Genomic DNA, 20602 nt, shown 5'->3' with positions numbered 1-20602 from the left:
TGCCCGGGGCCGGCTGCCCGGGACGCGATGCGCAGCGCCCGTCGCACCAGCCCCCGCTGCCGTGGCCCGGTGCCACCGGCGGCGCGCGCTGCCCGTTACCGGCGGCGCGCGGCGCGGCCGGCAGGTGTCGCCGCCGTCGCGGGCAGGGCGGCGGGCGCGCGTGCACTTCCGACGGCGCTCGGTCATGCCCCCGACTTTCCTCCCCTCCCTCCCGGCGCCGCGCGGGGCTCCCGCCCGCTGACACCGCCGAGGCGGCTCGCACGGCGCGGCGCGGCGCGGCGGAGAGCGGCGCGGCCGCCCGGGGATGGCCGCCGGGGCCGCCCCCGCCCAGCGCCGCCGCTGAGACGCAGCGGGGCACGGTCCGCCAGGTAAGACGGGCTCCGGCTCCGGGGGTCCGGGCGGGCCGCGGCTCTGCCCCGCCGCCGAGGTCGGGCCCGGGGAGGGCGGGCGGGGGGGGTGGTGGTGGTGGTGACAGCCGTTGTGTGGCGGGGGGGGGAGCGGGGCTGGCCGAGCGCGGCGGGGGCCGCGGCCCCCGTGCCCTGCCGCCGTGCGGGGGGCCCTGCCCGCCGCCCCGCGTTACCACCCCGCTTGCTTCGCGTCGCAGCGGCGGCTGCAGCCGCAGCTCCCGCCGGGCCCGCTGCGTTCCTGCTGCCGCTGGAGTGGCGGTGGCACCGCGTCCCCGCCGCGCTGCCGGCATCTTCCCTTCCCTTCCCTTCCCTTCCCTTCCCTTCCCTTCCCTTCCCTTCCCTTCCCGCTGCCCAGCGCTGCATTCCGGCCGTACTCGTATTTGCAACCGCAGCCCGGTCCGGCCCCCCCTCGACCTCCCCCCCCCGCCCCCCCGCCAAGCGCGAGCCTGGCCCTAGGTCGGTGACGTCACGGGGGGGGGGGGGCAGCGAGGGTCTCCCCGGCAGCCCCGGCCCCACGGGTGGGCGCAGCCCGTGGGTGGCCGCGGTGCTCCCGGCTGGCAGCGCGGGGATGCGAAGGGGGGACTTGGTGCAGCTGAAGCCCCCCTGGAGGAAGGCGGGCTGGGAGCCCCGGCCCCCCCCCGAGCCCTTCTGCTGCAGCTGATTTGAAGCTGCTAAATTCCAGCTCAATTTCAGTGTCTGTGTGTGTGTGTGTGTGTGTGTGTGTGTGTGTCAGTCCCACCACCCCCTGGAAATGTGCAGCTGGAGCAGCAGCCTGAGCATGGCGGTGCATGCACAGCCAGGGATCCCAATGGCGATGCTGACCGGCCTTTTCCCCCGGCCCGGGGGTCGGCATCCCGAGGGCTCTCCGGCCGGTGGCGAAGCGTCGCAGCTGAGGTCGCAGACCTGCCGGAGGTTTATCATTGACGTCAGAGCGGGGAGCTGCTGGGGTGTGTGTTTGTTCCCCGCCGCCTTTGACGGAGCGCGATGCTGTCCCTTAGATGTGAGCAAAAGCTTTTGGCTTTGCAAAAGCTCTTGTGGCCACTGGTGGCCTGCTCTCCCCTTGCCTGCGAGCGGTGCCCTGGCTGGTGCCCTCAGGTGACCTCCCAAAGTGATGTTTTGGAGGAACAAAAACAACAGTGGGGTTTTTGCATGGGAGAGGGCTCCTAGGGCCCTGTGCAAGGCAGAGGGAAGGCATCTCTGGTGGTGCCAGCACCTTCAGAGGGCTCCCCCAGCTCAGCTCCAGCTGCCCCAGCTCTTGGCCATCGCTGGAGCCTCCTTGAGGGTCCAGAAATGGTTTTCTGCTGGGTGCCGGGACTTTGCAGAGCACTCCTACCCCACAGCTGCCGGGACGGTGCAGCCGCCTTCCCCGGGGTGGCAGCTCGTGTTCCCCAGGTGGGCGAGCAGCGCCGTGGTGGCTCTGCGGATGTGGGTGCTGTCACCCGTGTGTCGGTGGGGGGACCCACGGGGGATGAGGCGGAGGTTGGCTCTGCATGGAGCTCCGGCACTGCACGGTCAGGTGCACAGCCGGCGCTGAGACCGCAGCTCCTGGTGTGTGTCACTGGCTGATGAAAATGGACCTTGAGCTGCTGGGGGATGGATTGGAGAAGGATGGGAAGGAGCCAAGTGAGATGGAGAAAAGGACACGTTCCCCCTGAGCGCTCTCCACGTTCCCCTTGGGATTGAGGTCTGCCTCGAGGCACGGCGAGAGCGATGATGGGGGGGGGGGGGGGGTCAGCGTGGGGGCTCAGAGCCCAGGCTGGGGGCACCCGTACCCTGAGCAGCAGCTCTGCAGCCCGGGGCCGGGAGCTGTGTGAAGTTCAAGGCAGGAAGTGAGAAATAAAAAGAAAAAAATACCACGACCGGTAGAAACAGCTGGGGAGATTTAGGGAAGCGGCACGGCTGTGCCGTGGAGCCCAGAAGAAGCGTGCATCCTCGTCTGATGAGGAGCTGCCCGTGCCAGGGACCGCAGACCCACCTCTCCTCTCCCGGCTCTGTCTCCTCTGCAAGCCCCAGGGAACAATTGCATACAGAGTGCTTCGTTTCAGAGCCGCCACAGTCATTTCAGAGACCTTTTAGGCAGGAAAAGTGCTCTGTAGCGTGTAATTTGAAGGTTCTGCTCTGAACCTTCACTGTCGCTCTGCTAAATGATCCTCTGCTCTTCCAAACCTTTGCTGCTTGGAAACCAGCGGCAGTGACCTGGTTCCTGGCCTCGCTCCGTCCCCGGTCTCCCTTCGGCCCTGTGCTAAGGTGAGGGGAGTCGTGGGTTGCAAGGAGCAGCCCAGGGTGTTTCTCTGTCTTGCATGGGGCCTCTCAGACGTCAGAGTCCTGTGAGATTTCAGCTAGTCTTAATCATCTCTCGCCTCTGCCTGAGCTGCAGAGGTTGTCACAGCTCGCTAAGGATTTTACAGCTCGGAGGGTCGGGTCTTGTGAGGGCTCTGCGGGAAAATCTAGGGACCCTGACTGATTTCCCCCAAAATAGGGGAGCTGCAGAATTATTTTCTGTAGCATCCCACAGGCTTGGCAGCTCGCAGCGGGGAAGGACGGTTTGTTCTGCCATCAGAGGAAACGGCACAACTTTGGTTTAACTGATGGAGCCACACCGCAGACTTGCCGGGGGCACGGCAAGCGGAGCCTGGAGGTGACGGGCCATCAGTTAGCCAGGGAGCGTGATATTGCTGGGGGTTTCCTCACCCTCGTCTTTCCTCTCCTGCCCGTCCCAGCGTGAGTTGCCCGAAAACTTTTGTTGGTTGGAGGCACACCTGCAGGAACAGAGCGAGCTGCGGGTTTCCTCTCGCCGTGGGCGCTGCCTGCCCTGCCAGACGCAGGCAGGGCTTTCAGTTCCCGGCAGCTGAGGTGTGCAGGCAGCTTTGCAGTGGGGTGCAGGCAAAGGGAAAAGGATGGGGAGAAGGAGAAACATTTGCACGTGAAGGGTTTGGCTGTCAACCCTCGGCCTGTTTGCGGCTGGTCCGGTCCCGTGCTGCGGCACAGGGCTGAGCGCTGGGCTGGTGCGGTGGCAGCATGCCGGCTGGCACCGTGCAGGCACGCACACGTCTCCTCTTGCCTCGCGCGGCTTCGCTCTGCTTTGGATTCGCTCCTGGTTTCCGCCGAGGCAGGGAGAGTCCCGGCGACGGCGGATTTATGCACGTTACCGAATCAGACGCGCGGCCAGGGCAGGAGGAAACTGTCTTGAGTCCATCCTAGCGGGCTGGATCAGCCGTGCCAGGCAGATACCTCGGTCTAACCTGCTCTTAAAAACTGACGGTGCTGGGGACCCCACCCTGTCCCCAGGCGATTGCTGCCACTCACTAATGACAGACTTCCAGCCATGCGACTTGGCTTCTGCTCGCATCCTATCCCCCGCAGCAGGGCACGAGGCACAGGAAAGGCAGTTTCCCTTTCCCGTCTTCACTTCTCGGAGGGATGCTCTGCAGCTACAGCCCTTGCGATGACTGGGCAGGATGCATCCCAGCTGGGGCAGAGGGAGCAGCATCGTCCTGCCGGTGTCCTGTCCCACCGCCCACCTGAAAACACACTCAAAATCCACCTGCCCACCACTCGGCACCTCGCGGATTTGGGATTTTCCCCAGGAGGGCTCGTACAGCTGCTCGGAGCCAGCAGCAGCGAGGCTTTCACCCCAGTGTGGAGGAGGAGGAGGAAGAGGGAGGCAGGTGCAGGCGCTGGGGAGCCGGCGTGGCAGCCCAGCGCAAAGAGCCGGCTCCAAGCAGTGGTCACCACCTGCGCTCGCCAGCGCCCAGCCGGCAAAAACTACACGTCCCAGCGAGCCGAGGGCCACCGCCAGCCGAGCAAGATGGAGAGCGGCTTCCTAGGGCTGGAGGTCACCCCCGGTCCCCGGCGGGAGGGTGGGCATCGCTGCGGGGAGGCTGCTTTGCTGCGGGAAGGCAGCCGCTTCGTTTTTGCTTCGGTTGCACGGCCTAGTTTTGAGAGCTGGAATATGCTCAAAGATGGGCTTTCTGAGTTGCTTTTTTTGGTTTTGTTTTGTTTTAAATGACAGCGTTTCCCCTTTAAATTTACATCTCTAGCTGGGGAACACAGAGCCTGGTGAGAGAGGGAGTGTGAGACTTTTATAAAAAGAACGAGTCGGGTTTTATTATCCCTTTGAGACGAGCAGGGAAAATCTATACTGAAGGCATGAAATAGCAATAAAAATGGACTTTTTGCCAAAGCAAAATTAATTGAGTGAATCTCAGTCCTCAAGCCTGAGCTCTGAGAGGCTTATGAGTTGGATATGAACCACGCTGCCCCCTTCCAGGCTCTCATCCCCCGAGGAGGGGAGGCAAAACCTCCCTCCGGTCCTCAGCGCCGAACAACGAAGCGCGATGTGATCAGCGCACAGCAGCGAAGGACTCGTGCTTGGGATACGGGCGTTCCCACCGCTTGCAAGGCTGGGGTTGCCTGCAGCCCTGATGATCCCCGGAGCAAGGACCTTCTCCAGGTCCCTTGGCTTGGGGACCTGCTCCGATGGCGTGAATGCGATGCCGATGATCGTTCAGTGGTCACCGCTCCAGCGTTTCCATCGCTGTAAGTCATGGCATCCCATCTGGATTGTGGATTTGGGGCAGTCCAACAAGAGAAAGGAAGAAGGCTGGAAACAGGCTCCTTGCAGCCCGCTCTGGCAGCCGGGAGAGGAACCTGCTGTCTTATCCTGACCTGGGCTTGCTCTTATTAACCATTTTCCTCCCTTGTCTCTGCTCCCCGCTCCTGCCCCACGCTGGGGTCTGGCTCTCCAAGGCGCTTTCTGGGCAAAACCTTCACAGAAAAGGAAACCCCCTCCTGGGTTTTGTTCATCTGGACATACACGTGCGGTGGCACCAGCTCCGCTCTCCCCTTTTTGGGGGGGAGGATGACAGGAGGAGCCACCGGACAGAGCAGCCAGGGGAAAGACAGCTTCTTTTCAGCAGATGGTGCAAAGAGGACGAAGCTGCGTAAACCTCCCGAGCCCACCAGAGAGACGGAGATTAAATAGCGAGAGGGCTGAGAGGCAGCTCCAGGCGGGAGAAGGAAGGAGAAAAAAGGAAAATGGGGGTGGAAATAGGATTGGAGAGTGGAACTGGGGAGAGGAGTGTTGGTTTGAGCAGGAATCTCCTCCCACTTGATGTCTCCCCTCCAATTCAGAGGGCCTAGATTCAGTGCCATAAAAATACAGCCCTTTTCAATCCCTTATCTTGCAGGAGCAGAAACAATTGGCCTGCAAAGAAGGAGAAAACAATCTGTTTGACTGACAAACAAAAACACATTTCTGCACAAAAGGAGGAGGAGGAAGAGGCAGCTGTCTGGCTGCTGCTTCGGCTTTTTTCCTTTCCCCTCCCTCTCCTGTCCCCTCGCCGATGGTGTCGGAGTGGAGCTGCTACCCTTGCCAGCAAAACACCCGCCGTTCTGACTGGCTGGGTTCAATGTCAGGCTCCTGCAGCAAATGTCATTGTCCGCCCCGCTGTCACCAGCCGCGGCGGAGATGCGCAAGCCCCGCTGTGATGCCCTCCTGGGGACGGTGGGGAGAAAGGTGGTACCCTGAGCATCAGTGGGGCAGAGCCCGGCTGCCGGGAAAAGGTGCCCGTTGGATGCCAGAGACAGAAACTGGTGCTTGAGAGAGAGGGACCAAAGCTGGCAGCTCACGGCGGCCGAGTTGGGGATGGAGGGGACGCAGGAGATCCCCTCGTCGGGGGACCTTGGGGAAGTTCAGCCGGGTTGTTGGCGATATGCTGATAACGCAGCACGTGGGCAGCATCGTTGGAGCACCCGAGTGCTGCAACTGGAGATATTGCTGGAGCCTCGGCCGTCTCCAGAGTCAGCTCTGTGCCTCGGTTTCCCCATCTGCAAAGTCAGCAAGATAACATGCAAGTGCTGTTAAGAGAGCTGGGGCATACAGGTGCCCTATGCACCTTAAGTCATTATCCCAGCAAGCTGTTATCCCCACAAATCATTATTCCCAAAAAATCATTACAGCAACCACCGTACTAGCCAAATTGGTGCTGGGGGGAATCCGTCGGACAGGCAGGAGCAGAGCCCGAGGGATCTCGGCAGTTCTCCATCTCTCCAGAACAAACTCCTCGCTCGGAGGCTTTTTTAAAAGAAACAGAAACTGATTTTCCCCATGCGATTCCCTGACCAGGAGCAGCAGCAGTTTCCTGCCTGGAACGGCCTTCCAAGGGGACTCTGCTCTACGGGGACACGTAAAGCAAATACCTGTGCTCTGAAAACAGCCAAATGCCGTACCCAGCGCCCGCCCAAACCTGGAAAAGCGGGAGGCTGGAGCAGGGCGATCTCTGCAGGGGCTGGTTTAGTGCTGCCGCAGAGGGAACCTATGGTAAATAAAGGGGCACAAGAAGAAAACCCTGAAGCCACCAGGACAGTCTTAATTGCTTTTGGTCCAGGTTGCCGGTGACTTGCTAGAGTCCACTGGCAAGATGATCCTGCACTGATGGACAATTTGCTTTTTCCTTTTTTTTTTTTTTTTTAAGGAGCTGTTTCATTCCGCAGCCAAGTAGCAAAATAACATGTAAGAAATCACAGATTCCAGGTGAGTTAATAACAAATAATGACTCTCAGTTCATGAGCGGTTCTCTCGATGCCTCCGTCCAGGCGTATAACAGCCAGGCTTTCCTGTGCATACGCAGCCAGGCTTGTTGAAATGCTGGTACAAATTGGTAGAAACATCCTGAATTCAAGTGAATTCAAGAGATCCAGCCTCTGCTTTCTTAGAATACCACAACAGAAGCTTTGGGGAATATTTGACCTGAAACATGAGAAGAATTTGGTTGGTTTTTTTTTTTTTTTTAAATTCCTGCACCTAAAATGCAGAATAGTCTGCATTTTCCTTTCCTCTTTCGTTTCAAAGGAAGGTGAGAGGAACCATCTCTGCACACGTCAAACTGCAGGCAAAAGAAGATAGGAAAGATGACTGGACTCCTTTTACAACTTTGGCGCTTGACTTTCCTCCCCAGAAGGGGAAGATGCATTGTCAGCCTGTCTTGTGATCGGGCTGTAACCTTTTGTTACCCTGATAAACGTCAGCTGACCAGGCTGGGATGTAGAAAAGCTCCATCTCTACCAGACCGTTGCTGCGCTGCCTTGCACACACTATTCGGGCAGGAAGAGGCCCAGCGTCTCCCCGCCTGAGCCGTGTTTGCAGACTTTGCCCGGCGTGGGGGCAGTTGAACGCTCTGCGGGGAAGTGCAGGCAGCGACTGCAAGAGCAGGTTTCGCCTATGCTGAAGTGGGTGGCAGCACCCTTCAGAGACCGTGGTTCCCAGCATACGATGCTCCAGCCTGGGCTGAAGGGGTCTTTGCTGGGATGGGTGGTCTGCAGAGAGTCTATACCAGAGAGGCAAAAAACCTGTTATTGAAGTGGCGTGGCTGGACCCTACCGTCGGTGCTGCTCGGGGATGCTTGTTCCCTTCCATCTCAGCAGTGTCACGATCATGCCGTGGCCTCCTGCCCAGCTTCTCCATGCTGGTGCCTTCTCCCAGCTGCTCCATGCCCTGCTGCGGTCCCCAAGGTCCTCCAGCACCCTCTCTCCTTCTTTACTTACTCCTGCCCCCCCAAACTCTCCCTGCCTTCTTCCTTCCGCTCCTCCTTCCTCCCAGCTGAACCCCGTTGGCAGAAGAGCAAGCCTGGTGAGGGTTTGGCCTCCAAGTTCAGTGCCGGCAGATGCAGCCCAAAGCTAATGCTGTGATAAAGTAAATCTGACAAAGGCTTGGAGTTTGGCTTCTGGGCAAGAAAGACCGTTCAGGTTTTAGCAGGTGCCTGCTTCTCTGGTCCTGCATGCTCTGAGCATGAAAGGTGGCCACGGGAGCAGCTCTCAGGGTGAAGCCAGAGGTTGGCTCGGCCCAGGGCTTGAGGAGAGGTGGCCGAGACAGAGCGGGATCTGGTGAAGCCCCGGCTCTCAGCTTCAGACCCTGCAGATGTCTGGATGCTCGCAGCCTCTGGCCGGTGGGATGGTATTTGCCATTGCAGAGCCAGCATTTGGTGAAGCAGCACCCACCCGTGTTCCATCCAGACCTACCCGGAGCCTCTCCTTTCCCTGCTGTTGCCCTGCTTGCCAGCCACGCGCAGGGGGGGAGCAGGCGTCTCCCACCCCTTCTACCAGTCGCAGTCGCGCAGTCCTGAAGCTCGTCCTCGATGTTACTCTGCCCTCGTGCCTCTTGGGATTTGGCCAGCATGTGTCCGGGCGACACTCCTCTTCCTCTACAGCTGCTCTCTGCTCGGCTGCGTCACCCAGAGCATCCCTTCCTCCTGCCTGGGGTCGCTTTGTACATCCTGTTTCGCGAGTTATTTTGCCCTGATTTATACTAGGTCACGGGCATATCCTTACTTGGCCGTGGTAGCACAGCCTCTTCGATTAGGTGTATTTCCAAGCATGACTTCCATCTGTCCGTCAGTCGCTATAGCTAATTTCTGCAGCATTTACAGCCATGCAGGAGCCTCGTTCGTATGCAATAATCGCTGATGGTGGCGGGACTGTGATAAATTATCTACTCCATGTATTTCACCTCTTTTCTATTCATAAATTGTTCGTGATTTTTTGTAGTTGCATTAAGTATTCAAAGTGACTGCGATTTCCCCCATCGTATTCATTACTCAAAATTGTTCTCCAGATAATTTCTGCAAATAATTCGCGGTCTTTGCTCTTTTGTGAATACTCGGTCTCAAGAATGAGAGTCGTTTTAATTGGGATCTTACATCACATGATGGATTTCGGCTTCCCGATTGGGCAGGCTTAATTTTTAGACTTGAGGTTTGGGGAGGGAACTGTTGCAATTAAGAATTTGAAATTCACTTTCTTCCAATATCTTTAGTTGCCGCTTAAAATTAACAGTCTGTCTTGTCTTTTTTTTTTTTTTCCCTTCCTGGGCAAAAATCCCTGCCGGTAACTTGTTGGCAAGAAACACTTGGAGAATATAAACAAAAAGGTGGCACCAAAACAGCTAAATTTAACATATCTAAAAACTGGAGTGATGATTCACGGTGGTTTGTTTTGTATTATTCGCCTCGCTCTGGTAAAAATAATGATCAAAATAATTTAGAAACATAAGAAGTCACATAGCAAAGGGACATTTATAGCACTTGCTTTCATAAAATCTTCCATCGACGGCTCTCTGCGTGCCTGAGAACCATCCTGTGGGCTGGCCCGTGTGTGGCGGTGAGTTGGTACCCTGGCCCTGCTCGGTGCTCTGGCCCCGGGCTGAGGCTGCTGCCGGCTTGGTGGAAGCGGAGGGAAGGAACGTGCGACCAGCCTGGCTCCGCGTACTGCCTTGATCCACACCCGCGGCAGACAAGACTCCGGTTTTCTCGTGCGGAGCTCGACTCCAGGCAGAGCGCGAGCATAAGTGACTTGCCCAAGGTCGCGCTCCAGCTCCCTGGTTCAGCTGGAAATAGCCCCAAGGTCTCCTGATCCCCCCCAACAGCCCCTCCTGCCGCGAGGTGAGATGGAAAGGTGCGGAGTTCAGATGTTTTCTCTAACCGACAGCCTGGCTCCTGCCACCTCTCGTAAAACCTCCTTGGCTCTATTTTCTGCCCCCTCGCCATCGGGCTGAGTCAATACGGCCCCACCCGTCCCCCCCCTAATAGCACGGGCTCCCGTGGCATATTTATGCCTCCGAAGTGGAGCGTTGTGCCGGCGTTCCTGTTCGTGCGGCACCCGCACACCCTGGCTGCTCGCTTCCACCAGCTGCTGCTGCCGATTTCCCTTAAAAATAAAACCCCTCTAAAGGTACAGCAGGGACACCTTAAATGCAGAGCTGTGGCGTGCAGTTAATCATATCCTCTTAACGGGTTTATTCGCTCATTAAATATTTAAGACTCGTTTCTCTTTATCAATAGTGTGGAGGCGTGCAGGCCCCGGTGCAAAGATTTATGCACACAATAGGATCGGTGCATTTAGATTTGTTTGAAGGGATCCGAGAGCCATTTAAAACTCGACTGAGGGGGACGGTTTCTGCTGCTGCTGTTTTCCTCCGGTGAGGTTTCTGCCTCCTGACTGCGGTTGGGAGGCGGCGGGAGGGGAGGTCGGGGCGTGCGGGCTGATGGCTGCCTCTAATATCCCCTTTGGTTGCTTTTGAAATAGCCGTGCCCCTTTTTGAGGGATGCAGAGGTCTCGGAGGGAGCCCACTCGTGCCTGGCGTGAGCATCCTCCATAGCGATGAGGATGGTCCACGTGGAAAACGCGATGCGTGGAGGCAAGACCTGGTGCTGGGAGCTCAGTTGTGGAAGCGGCGTTTTGATCCCCGCTTCCCGCCGCTGTCTGTGGGAAGAGCTTTGCCGTTGCGGCTCAGATGTGAATTCCAGCTTGTCTGGTGCCGTTCGGGAGCCGTCATGCAGGTGCAACATCTGTTGTTCTCCTGTTATTACCTGGGCTTTGCTCTTCACGCAGGTGTAAGAGCAGTGGTGGCCTTTTTGGTTCATAGGATGGGGAGGACCAAACCCACACCATCACCTTGATCCTGCCTCCCCATCCTTCCCATCATCTACCCCCCTGCCCACCGCAGCTCACCAGCCCAGACCACCACCCAGAGCATCCAGTCTTCATCCACCCTGCCCCATGCGTGGTCCCCAGTCCCTACGTGGGGTTCCGTGGCTGCCAGCTGCTGCCAGATGTGTTGCTCGCCCTCGGTGCAGGGACGCAATTCCTTCTGCCGGTGCGCACCCTTCTAGCATATGTGTACGCCTGTTCCCCAGGCTCTGAGGGTTGCGGGTTGCAACCTTGTGCTGGAGCGATGGGGGGCCTGAGATGGGGCCGGGAGCCTGACTGCACATCCGATGCAGTTGCACAATGTGACCTGTACCCGTCCTTCCGTTGAGCGCGTTGCCGGAGCTTGCAGGGACAGCAGGTCCCGGCACGCAGGACTCTATCACCGTCTCAGCGGCCCGTGCTTAGATCAGGAGGAAACATCTCATGCCAAGACCTGTCCTCCCCAGGCTGCAGCTTGGAGCTGGCGATGGCAGCGGCTGACGCCCAGGTTTTTTGGCCCCCCACGGCATCCCAGCGGGTTCTTCCTGCAGCCTCGTGGACAGCCAGACATGCCTGTCCCAAAAACTCCTCTCCGGGAGGTGCTGGGGTGGATAAGGAGGGTGAGTGGCTGCAGTGGCAATGGGAAGAGCTGGCAGCTCCCTCCTGGGGGTGTGAGAAATACCCCGGCTGGCTTATTGACAGCCCAGAGCACGGGAAGAGCATGCATGTGTCAGATATTTCCCCAAACCTCTCCTGCTTTGCAACGTGCCCACTGAAAAAAAGGATCTGACAGCAATAAAACTGTCGGGCGGCTGCTGCTGCTTTTTTTTAAAGTTCTATGATAGCTTCTCCCCCCCTTTTTTTTAATAGCTAATGCATCTGTCACTACTTTCCTAATGAGCTTTCCGAAAGGGCCTTGGGGACCTCTACCTATCCATGTGGGTTTGGATAGGAGCTTACTCAGGGGAGGCAGAGAGAATTCAGCTCCCTCTTTCACCCCCATCTCCTCCCCACGCCCTCCCAAACTCCTCTCCGAGGGCAGGTTGTCCAGAGGGAGGGGAAGACAGCAATATCTCAGCACTCGGCGAGCTGGCATGCACCCCCTGCAATCACAGCCAATAATGACAAAAAGACGGGGCTGCTGCCAGAGATAGAGAGCTGAGCTCCAAGCGTTACAGCAATGTCACAGCCTTGGGACTGCTGCTGGCTGCTACTGGAAAGAAATTTCCTCACAACAGGCAGAGTTATAGGAAGGAGCCATTGATTGCATTAAAAAACACCCTCCCCACCTCTTTTTTTTGGCATGGATTTTCAAGGCTTTTTTTTTTTCCCCCCTCCCCCCCCCCTTCCATTTGCCATTGAAGTTGCGTTCAATAAAACCCATCGCCCGAGAGCGTCTGTTCGCGTGTTCTCAGCAGTACAATGGGCAGAGGACTGCAGTGTGCAGACGCTCAGCCAGCCTCACGCAGACAATGAGGGGGTGGGAGCGGGGCAGGGGGGGCTTTTATTTTATTTTTTTTTTTTTCCCCCCACCTGCCGGCCCCCACTACTAATTGTAATTACAAAAGGCAAATGGGAAGGGACTGGGGGAGCAGGGCTGTGGTTCACTGGGGTCATGGTCTCCATCAGTCATTCTCCCAGCCTGTTGCTGGGTAAAAGCCCGGCTCCGCGGTTTATCAAAATGACTGTGCAGTAAAAGCCTCTTCGCCCCCCCAAAAAAGAAAAAAAAAAGCTGTTTTAACTGACTTAAAAAGCATGAACTTCCCATTGCCGTCCATGGGAGACTTTCCATTGACATCTCTAGGCGCAGAAGGGAAAACAGAGGGTTTGGTGACTCAGGCATAAACCTGGGATCTCTTCCTCTCTCTGACGCTGTTGGCAAATCATTTAGGGCCCGATTCAGCAAGGGGCCGAACGCTGCCATCCCTGTGCCATTCGGTAGGGCACGAGAGGATGCACCGCTTGGCAGGACTGAATCTCTAACTGCGCCGTGCCCAAGTTCCCCTCAGCTGTAAAACGTGACGGTGTTAACCCTACGTTGCATGATGGTGGAGAAGCTAATAACTATTAATGCCAGGGAGATGCTTCCAGATCTCTAGATAAAAGGTGCTCAAGGAGGGAAAATTATTATCAACGTGGGCCAAATAGCTACAGGGGATTCGAAATCTGTTTGTATTTGTAGGATGTAACCACTAAGGAGGGAGAGACTGGGACAATGGAGCATGCACAGCACTAATGGAATGAGCGTAGGAAAGAGGATATCTCTGGAGACCCTTAGAAACCATTTCCCAGTAGTAAGATCTGCTTGGGTTGTTTGCTCTTCTTCCCAGATGAGAGCTGCAGTCGTGGATGCTTTTATCACTTATGAACTGGACTAGACGGAGGGCCAGAGAGCGTACTGTAGGGACGAGCCTGCATGGCTCTCCAGTGGGTGGGTCTATGGATTTAACAGGTCTCAGGTTCCATTTCTGTCTTTCAGAGCTGAGCTTTATAACGGAGGAATCTAGACTGGACGTTTCAGAACTGTTTTTCAAGCTTATGGGATGCAGGTTTGGCCTCCGGTAGAGATACAAGGGCATGGCGTGGGCATCTTGAGGCTGCAGCTGCAGCAGAAGGGTTGTTCAGGGTGGGCACATCCCCGTCCCATCCCGGGATGGAGCCTTGGCATACGGTTTGGGCTGAGGTGTGGATCTGGAACAGCCCTGTGGTAGCACATGTGTGTGGTGGTTCCTTAAAGCCATTTCACTCGGAGAGTCACTTTTTCCAGCTGATTCATGTTCCCGGTGCAAGCCCATTTCTTGCCGTGGTGACAGTAAAGCTCGCTGAGGCTCTGCATGCTAACGTGCAGTGGTCCAGGCTAGAGTCTCTTAACGGGCTCTGAGCCCGGTGGTGCCAGGAGCTGTACAAACACAGGTTGTTCCCTTGAGATTAAAACCCAGTTAGACGAGCTGTTTCTTGTCTGTGGTCTGGCAATGCTGAGAGACCTGTGCATTGCTGTGCAAAAGCATTGGGCAAGCATGTAAGAGACAGGCAGCGTCCGTCCCGGCTCCCCTGGAGCGTACATCCTTGCTTACCCACAGTTCCTCGCTCGCGGTGGCACGCACTGCTCCGAAATCGCGACGTCGCCTTTCCTTTGCGCCCTGAGACAGCCCCATTTTGTGCTCTGGGGAGCTGCAGCCTTTCTCACTGAAGACCTGCAGCACACCATGCTCTTTTCTTTTTTCTCTCCTGGACACTTTACTTAGGTTCTTTCTTCCCTCTCATTTTCTCTACCATCAAATGAAAGCCATTCAGACCAAAACGGTTCAGTCTGCTCTTTGTGTCTGGAAAACAGAACACCAAAGACAGCTGGACCTACCCGAGATGGCCACGGCCGTGGCAACAGTGGCTCTTTGTTAGCGCTGTTGTCTCTGCCCCTATCTCCAGTGTCTGGGGCCCTGTCTCTTTAAAGCTTTAGTGTGCTGTGTCAAAGCCAACAGAGAGTTCAGCTTATTAATGGATTCGCTAGGTTAATATCCCAACAGTTTGGTTGTGGGGTTTTTTTGTGTTGTGGGGGTTTTTTTGTTTTTTTGTTGTTTTTTTTTTTTTTCCACCAGCATAATTTAGAAAGGGGGGGAGGGGGAGAGAAAGATAACCCAGTCCCATTTCTGGGGAGGAGGGCACTGCATGGCTCATTGCTTTGGAGAAATGGAGCTGGAATGGTTGGTCGGGGCCACGAGGAGGTGGTGGCCCAGCCCTTCGCCTTCCTGTCTGTCTGTACATCTCTCTCTATCTCCTTCTCCTGCGGGGTTCCCTGCATCAAAGCTTCTTCCAGTTCTTATGCTAATGAGGTGCATTAATGCTTAATGACTGTGAACAGGCTTGTTTAATTGCACCTATCTGAGCAGGAGGCACGTTGCTGTATAAGAGGGAACGACCATGTAAGCAGCTGCATGCCCTCCTGGACAGTCTTAATTACATGTAAAACTGATGTGATCTAAACCACCAGGCTGGTGATTAGTTTAGTGAGGCAGGTGGTACTTTGCAATTCAGTGCCTCAGAAACTCTAGAGCAAGTGAGATCAGATTCTTTCGTAGGCTATGGAGGATAAGGCAAGCCCTGATCATCCTTGAATTTGATGTTGGGTGGGGACAAGCACGGCATAGTAGATTAATTTAATTAATTTATTGCAGTTAGTTTGCAAAGACATTATCCGCCAGCGTCTGTGCAGAATACTGAGCAGTCCCATTAATGCAATGCTATTTTGCCTGTAAATCCTCTCCCCCCGCCCCTTACAGGAGGAATGAGCTGCGATGGTCTCAGCTTTCTGCAGTGTTATCTCGCGCTGTTTGAATACGACCGATTGTCTGAACTACAAAGGGGCCCGGCGCTAATGCAAAGCCATCCCTATTGGCACTAGACCTAGATTAATGACTCTGCATGCATTGCCTTGGCTCTAAACTGGATTTCCCTAAAGCAGCTCACGGCGCTGCTGTCTGCGCTCCCGTATCGGTGCCTCTAGCCGGGCTGCGATTGTTCAGCTGGCGAGAGCAGCGGATCTGGGAGCACCTCCAAGTGCGAGGGCTGTTAAGTAGGGGTGCACAGGTATGAAGGTACCTGTCATCGTGAGCCATCTGCTGCTAATTACCCGGCCTCGCTTCTTGCGATTATTTGTTTTGCTTTTATTCACCAGAGGGGAGGGATTTTTTTTAAAAAAAAAAAAAGGCAACCTTTTTTAGAAATGGCTTTGGGCAGGGGACTAAACCGACTCCAGCAGCGTTTTGGGGTCGGTTGTGCTCCCAGGACTGGCGTCTCCCAGCACACCGCTGCCCGGGGGCTCGGCCCCCTCCCTGTCCCCACACCGGACCCTTCCTCTCAGCCTCCTCTCCCTCGAGCGCTTCCTCCCCGTCCCCATCCCGTGAACTCTCTGATCTTCCCCTCTCCCTGCCCGCCCGGGCCCCAGCGGAGGCTCTTCCTGACGTTACTCCCACAACAACCACTTCCTTCCCGTCCCGGCAGCCCCCGGCTCCGCAACCGTCCCTGCCCAGCCCCGGCCAGCCCTGGTCCCTCGCTATCTCCCCAAGACCCCTCTTCTGCTTCTCCACTTCCAGCCACCGCTATTTATTTTGTAAAAAGGCTTAGTTCAGACATGGAGGCTCTTTCTGCATGGGGTGAAACCCGCGGCTGTGGAGCCGCTGGGTGGGAGGTGACTCAGGGCCCAGCTCCTGCCATCAAAGCCCTCTCCTGGTGTCCGCAACACCCGTGGGGTTTTGGGGTTAGAAACCCACCATGTGGGACATGTTTTAGCCAACCTGCAGGGACCAGCTCCCCAAAATTAAGCATCCCCCCAACCCCGCCATGCTTCAGGCTTGTCAGCGGGGAAGGAGGGCCCAGCCATGGCAGCCATCTGCTTGTGGCGAGGCAGGAGCTGGGGAAGAAGCGGGCTGGGTGTGTGGCAGGGGGACGAGAGTGCTGCGGGTCTTCCTCAGCGTCTTCCTCAGTGTCTTCCTCCCAGCCGGCATGTTTCCTGGCAGGAGAAGGCGTGTGGTCATGGCAGGGCAGCAGCGGGAAGGCAGCAGCTGAGGAGAGGGGGTGGCAGGGGGAGACGCAAGATGGTGGCTACCCTGAGGGGAGAACGGGGCCCTGCCTGGTTTGGGGTGGGAGCTCTCCCTCCTTGGGAGTGAGCCCTGCTCTGAGGGGCCGCAGCTGCCTGGCTCCCCATGGGGGAAGACAGAAGCCCCGCCGCCATCTGCCTTCTCCTCACGCACCCCATCATGGCTGTTTTCCCTCCTTGTCCCACCGAGGCGCGTTTTGCTGCGCCAACCCTTGGCCTTGTGATGGCCCCAAGGCAGACTTTGGGTGGAAAAGAAGACTTTTCCTCTCAGAAAAGCCACCCTAAGCGCAGCCCTTGCCTCGGCGTAACGCCACCACACGAGACCTCGCTGTCCTGGCAGCATGGCCGCCCGCAGTGCTGTCCCCTCGGGTGGGCCGAGCACCCCAGGACACTCCATCGCTGGGAAAGCAGGAGTGTTTTGCAGAGAGATGTTGCGAAACTGGAGCCGCCGCGGCAGTGGGGTGCGTCCGCCCGTGGGGGCTCAGCCCTGCCTCGTCTATGGGCAAAAAACACCCGAACCCGAGCCTGAGCGAAACCTTTTTTTAGCACTCCCCTATTTGCCAAGCGTACTTCCTTTCTTTTGATTCTTACCACCTACATACAGTCTGACTGCAACGGCAGGAAAAAAAAAAAAAAAAAAGAAAAAAAAAAAAAGAATTGCAACATTCAGTAGAAGGCTTTTCTGTCTAATGACGTTAAATTTATTAACCAAAACTCCAGCTGCACCAGGCTGGGATCTAATAATATTCAGGCTATGGAGACATCAAGTAGAAAGAAGCTTAAAGCCCTTTTTATTTCACAGTAAAACTGTCAGTAAATAACTGGATTGTCTTGAGACTGAGAAAATGGGGATTTATCTTCCTGAACATGAAAAGTGTGCTTATTTTTTTTTATCAGCTTCAAAAAGCCCCAGCAACCTTGATTTTCCTTCCACACCGTTCTCAGCATCTCTGCCAAGCCCCAAAACCACACAAATCAAGAGACAGGCTCTAAAGATATTTTTAATTAAATTAATTCCTTTTCCTTCCTTCCCCATTTCTCCCTTGTCCCCTCCTCCATTCTCTCTTTCTCTCTCCCTGTGTCCCCAGCTAATGACTTCTAAGCACTGTGACATTTCAGCACTGGCTGTCACTAACACCACACCTCCGTGCTGGTTATAAATTGGGCACAGAGACATAAAATTCCCCACAGAAGGTCCCCGTTTGATGATATTCTCCGAGGTAAATCTCCAATAGCTCCCTGTTTTCTTTAATAACGCTAATAGGCATAGATTAATTAAACTGTTATATTACTTCCTTCTTTCTACCAGCACCAGTTAGAAATCTTATTACCTGCTCCTCTCCGCTTGCCTTTTCCCCCAGGGTGGTTATATTCCAACCAGTTACCAAGGTTTTTCAGAGGCTGTAGCACAAGGTGAAACGGCAGACGTCGTCTCCGCGAGGCCGGATCCTGCCCCCAGCCCTCAGCTCCGAAACCCCACCGACCTCGGCAGAGTCCGGGCGGGTGTAAGCGGGGTCAGGATTAAGCCCGGTTTGTCTGAAGAGGTTCTGTCTTGAAAGCAACAGCGGGGCTATTGTTGAGTCTGGATGCCCCCTCTAAAAGGGACCACAGCTGTAGGAAAGGGAATTGTATACATCCATCAACTCCTCCAGGGCCCCAGGATGTATTAGTTAAGATTGCGGGATAGCATGTCTCGGCTCCACTGAAGGGGTCCTTTGAATGACATGTTGGATATACTGTTGCACATCTGGCCGCTGTATTATTGAATTGCTCTACGGTTGCGTTTTCCAGACCGCGGGAATGTGTCGGTTCTTTGGGGGGGGGGTTGGATGAAGGGGACAACATGTGGGAAAATTGGAGGGATGCATCCCGCGGGGTGGGGTGGGCTTGGATGGAGCCGCGTGGTAGAGGCGAGGAGGGAAGGGGGGGAGCGAGGCAATGCTTTCACACAAAATGCCGTGTTGCCATTTGAAATCCACTCCAGAGCTTCCTGCTCTAATTAAATTTGTCACCATCGTTACTATAATGCCTGCCATTCCTCCGGTGCTTTTTTGTTCTCAGGGATCCCAAAACACGACAGAGGCAAGGGCAGAATCGCCAGGTCCTCCGTGTTTCCTCTGCGGGAGCTTTTTCTGAGCAAAAGCGGGAAAACGCAGTTGTAGGAGCCGCTTTGGGGCAGGAGCGCAGCCGCTTCTGGTTTGGGGACACCTGAGTGAGGGACACTGAGGCCGGGGGATCTGGGCAGCTCTTGCACTCACACAGAAGGCGTCTCCCGGGACCGCTGGTTTGCCGGAGCTTGGGCGAGCACCCCGGGAAGGCCCGTTGCAGCAAAGAGCCCTTCTTGGGCTCTCACTTGGCTCGTCCCACTCTCAGCCCCTCCGGACCCGCACGGGAGCCCAGCATCCCCGCAGCCACCGCTGCACCTCCGCTCTTGGCACCACGTACGGCCGGGCAGCCACCGCCGGCCTGCCACGAGGTGCCGCGTACGGCTGCTCCGCACCACGCTGGGGCAGGAGGAATTCACTAATTACTTGCGGCTCTTAATATGGCCCCTGAACGCTGCCAGAGTGGCGTGAAGGGCTCAGAGCAGGAGACACAACCTGCTCCATCGTGTCTTCTGTGTCAGCTTGCAACGAACTGAATGCAAAAAGGCTGTCTGTGCTGCAAACAGCGGAGCCCTTGGAAATTTAAAGGTGCAGAGCACAGAAAACAAAGGCGAGGCGATCGCGCTGCTGAATATTCATCCCGGCGTCTGATCCTGCCAGGAGCAAAGCCCGCACAGCTCCCGTGGAAGCTGATGGGAGGGAACCTTGGTCTGAACCTCATCTTGGGCTCCAGCCCAAATCTGAGGGGGGAGGGCAAATTAGTCCTTAATGCACATATATCTGAGACTAAAACCTGATAAGGGAACTCTCCTATGTTAATTTACCTGAGTTATTTACTATACTGATTGCTGAAGGTACTCTGATTAGCGCATGAAATATTTCTATACCTTCGGTCTGATTAACCCATATCTGCAAAATAAATATTTGTCTCATTATAGTTATGCGATCGTGCAATCAAAGACCCTATCGTAATGGGAAAGGGAGAGAGTATCCGTGTGGAAAAGGCAGGGAATGGCGACACAGAACGAGTGGGTTTGAGAGCAGGGAGATGAAGAGCAGGGGCATAACTGGAGGGGGAGGCTTAGCGGTCACAACTCCGGCCGGAGGGGTTGAAATGCCGGGGAGGGCACGATTCTCCTCCCGTTTCACCGGTGCTAATTGGGACTAACTCCGTTTGACTCGGCAGCGTTGCGCCAGTCCCAGCGAGAGGAGGGTCAGACCTTGGGAATCACAGGGGTGAGTCCCAGCAGGCTCCCAGCCTCCAGCTTTTTTGAAAGAGAAGCAGGGAGTTCCCGGCAGCGCGGTGCGTGTGCCAGTCTCCCCAGACAAGCTCTTAAAATAGCCCAGCGCACCAGGCTGTGGCACCGGGGGAGAGCGCAGAGGATGAAGTGTTCAGTCTTTCTGGCCCAGATCCGGGGAGAAGGGGGAGTTGGCAGCTCCCTGCCCAAGGCGAAGGTGGCTTAAAGTGCGGTCTGGGGAGGAGGGCAGTCGGCACCCCGCGACCAGGTGGCAGGGAGCAGAGGAGGCGGCAGCTGGCGATGCCGGCACTGCCATGCGTGCTGGACATCTTCCCTCGGCGAGGGGAGCTGTAAGTCATCTGGAGGAGAGGATCCCCCCCCCCCTCTGCTGTTACAGGGCTGTTTTGCATATGCTCCGTTAGGAAAAGAGAGGAGTTTTATTGTGGCTGTACAGAAGAGCTAAGTCAAGAGGTTGCTTTATGGCTCGCGGGTCCCGGCGTAGAGAGGAAAGCGTCCCAGATGCAGCATATAGTAAGCCTGGCAGCGCTGTATAGCACTGCTGCATCGCGGAGTGGCTGCGAGCACTGCTCTGCAAAAGAGCTGAAGTCATTTTTCTTCTAAGGGCAGGGGGTAGTGGGGAGGAAATATGAAGGCAGCCCTGTTGCTAAGGAAATCTGCTCTTTGTATGGTTGTACATTTAGGTAATGCTAATGAAAGGCCATATAGTAGCGAGGTGCAGATGTCAGCACTGTGCACTCCTGGATATTTGATTAGCATTTCTTTGACTTTGCCTTC

General features: G+C 56.0%; 1 protein-coding gene across 4 annotated transcripts in view; it reads left to right on the top strand.

Moving 5' to 3' along the window:
* Window positions 1–213: 213 nt before the first annotated feature.
* RAI1 (retinoic acid induced 1) overlaps window positions 214–20602 on the top strand; it is an 80801-nt gene continuing 60412 nt past the window's right edge. For 3 of the 4 annotated variants that reach the window (XM_075514926.1, XM_075514923.1, XM_075514922.1), the window contains exon 1: window positions 214–368. The gene's annotated coding sequence lies outside the window, so the exon portion shown is untranslated. Of the gene's footprint in view, window positions 369–13053; window positions 13166–20602 lie in introns of all 4 variants that reach the window. The other variant, XM_075514925.1, reaches the window with a different exon arrangement.

This window comes from Mycteria americana, chromosome 12 (assembly GCF_035582795.1).
Source record: "Mycteria americana isolate JAX WOST 10 ecotype Jacksonville Zoo and Gardens chromosome 12, USCA_MyAme_1.0, whole genome shotgun sequence".
NCBI classification, from domain to species: domain Eukaryota; kingdom Metazoa; phylum Chordata; class Aves; order Ciconiiformes; family Ciconiidae; genus Mycteria; species Mycteria americana.
This window is presented reverse-complemented; position numbering and strand designations above follow the sequence as displayed.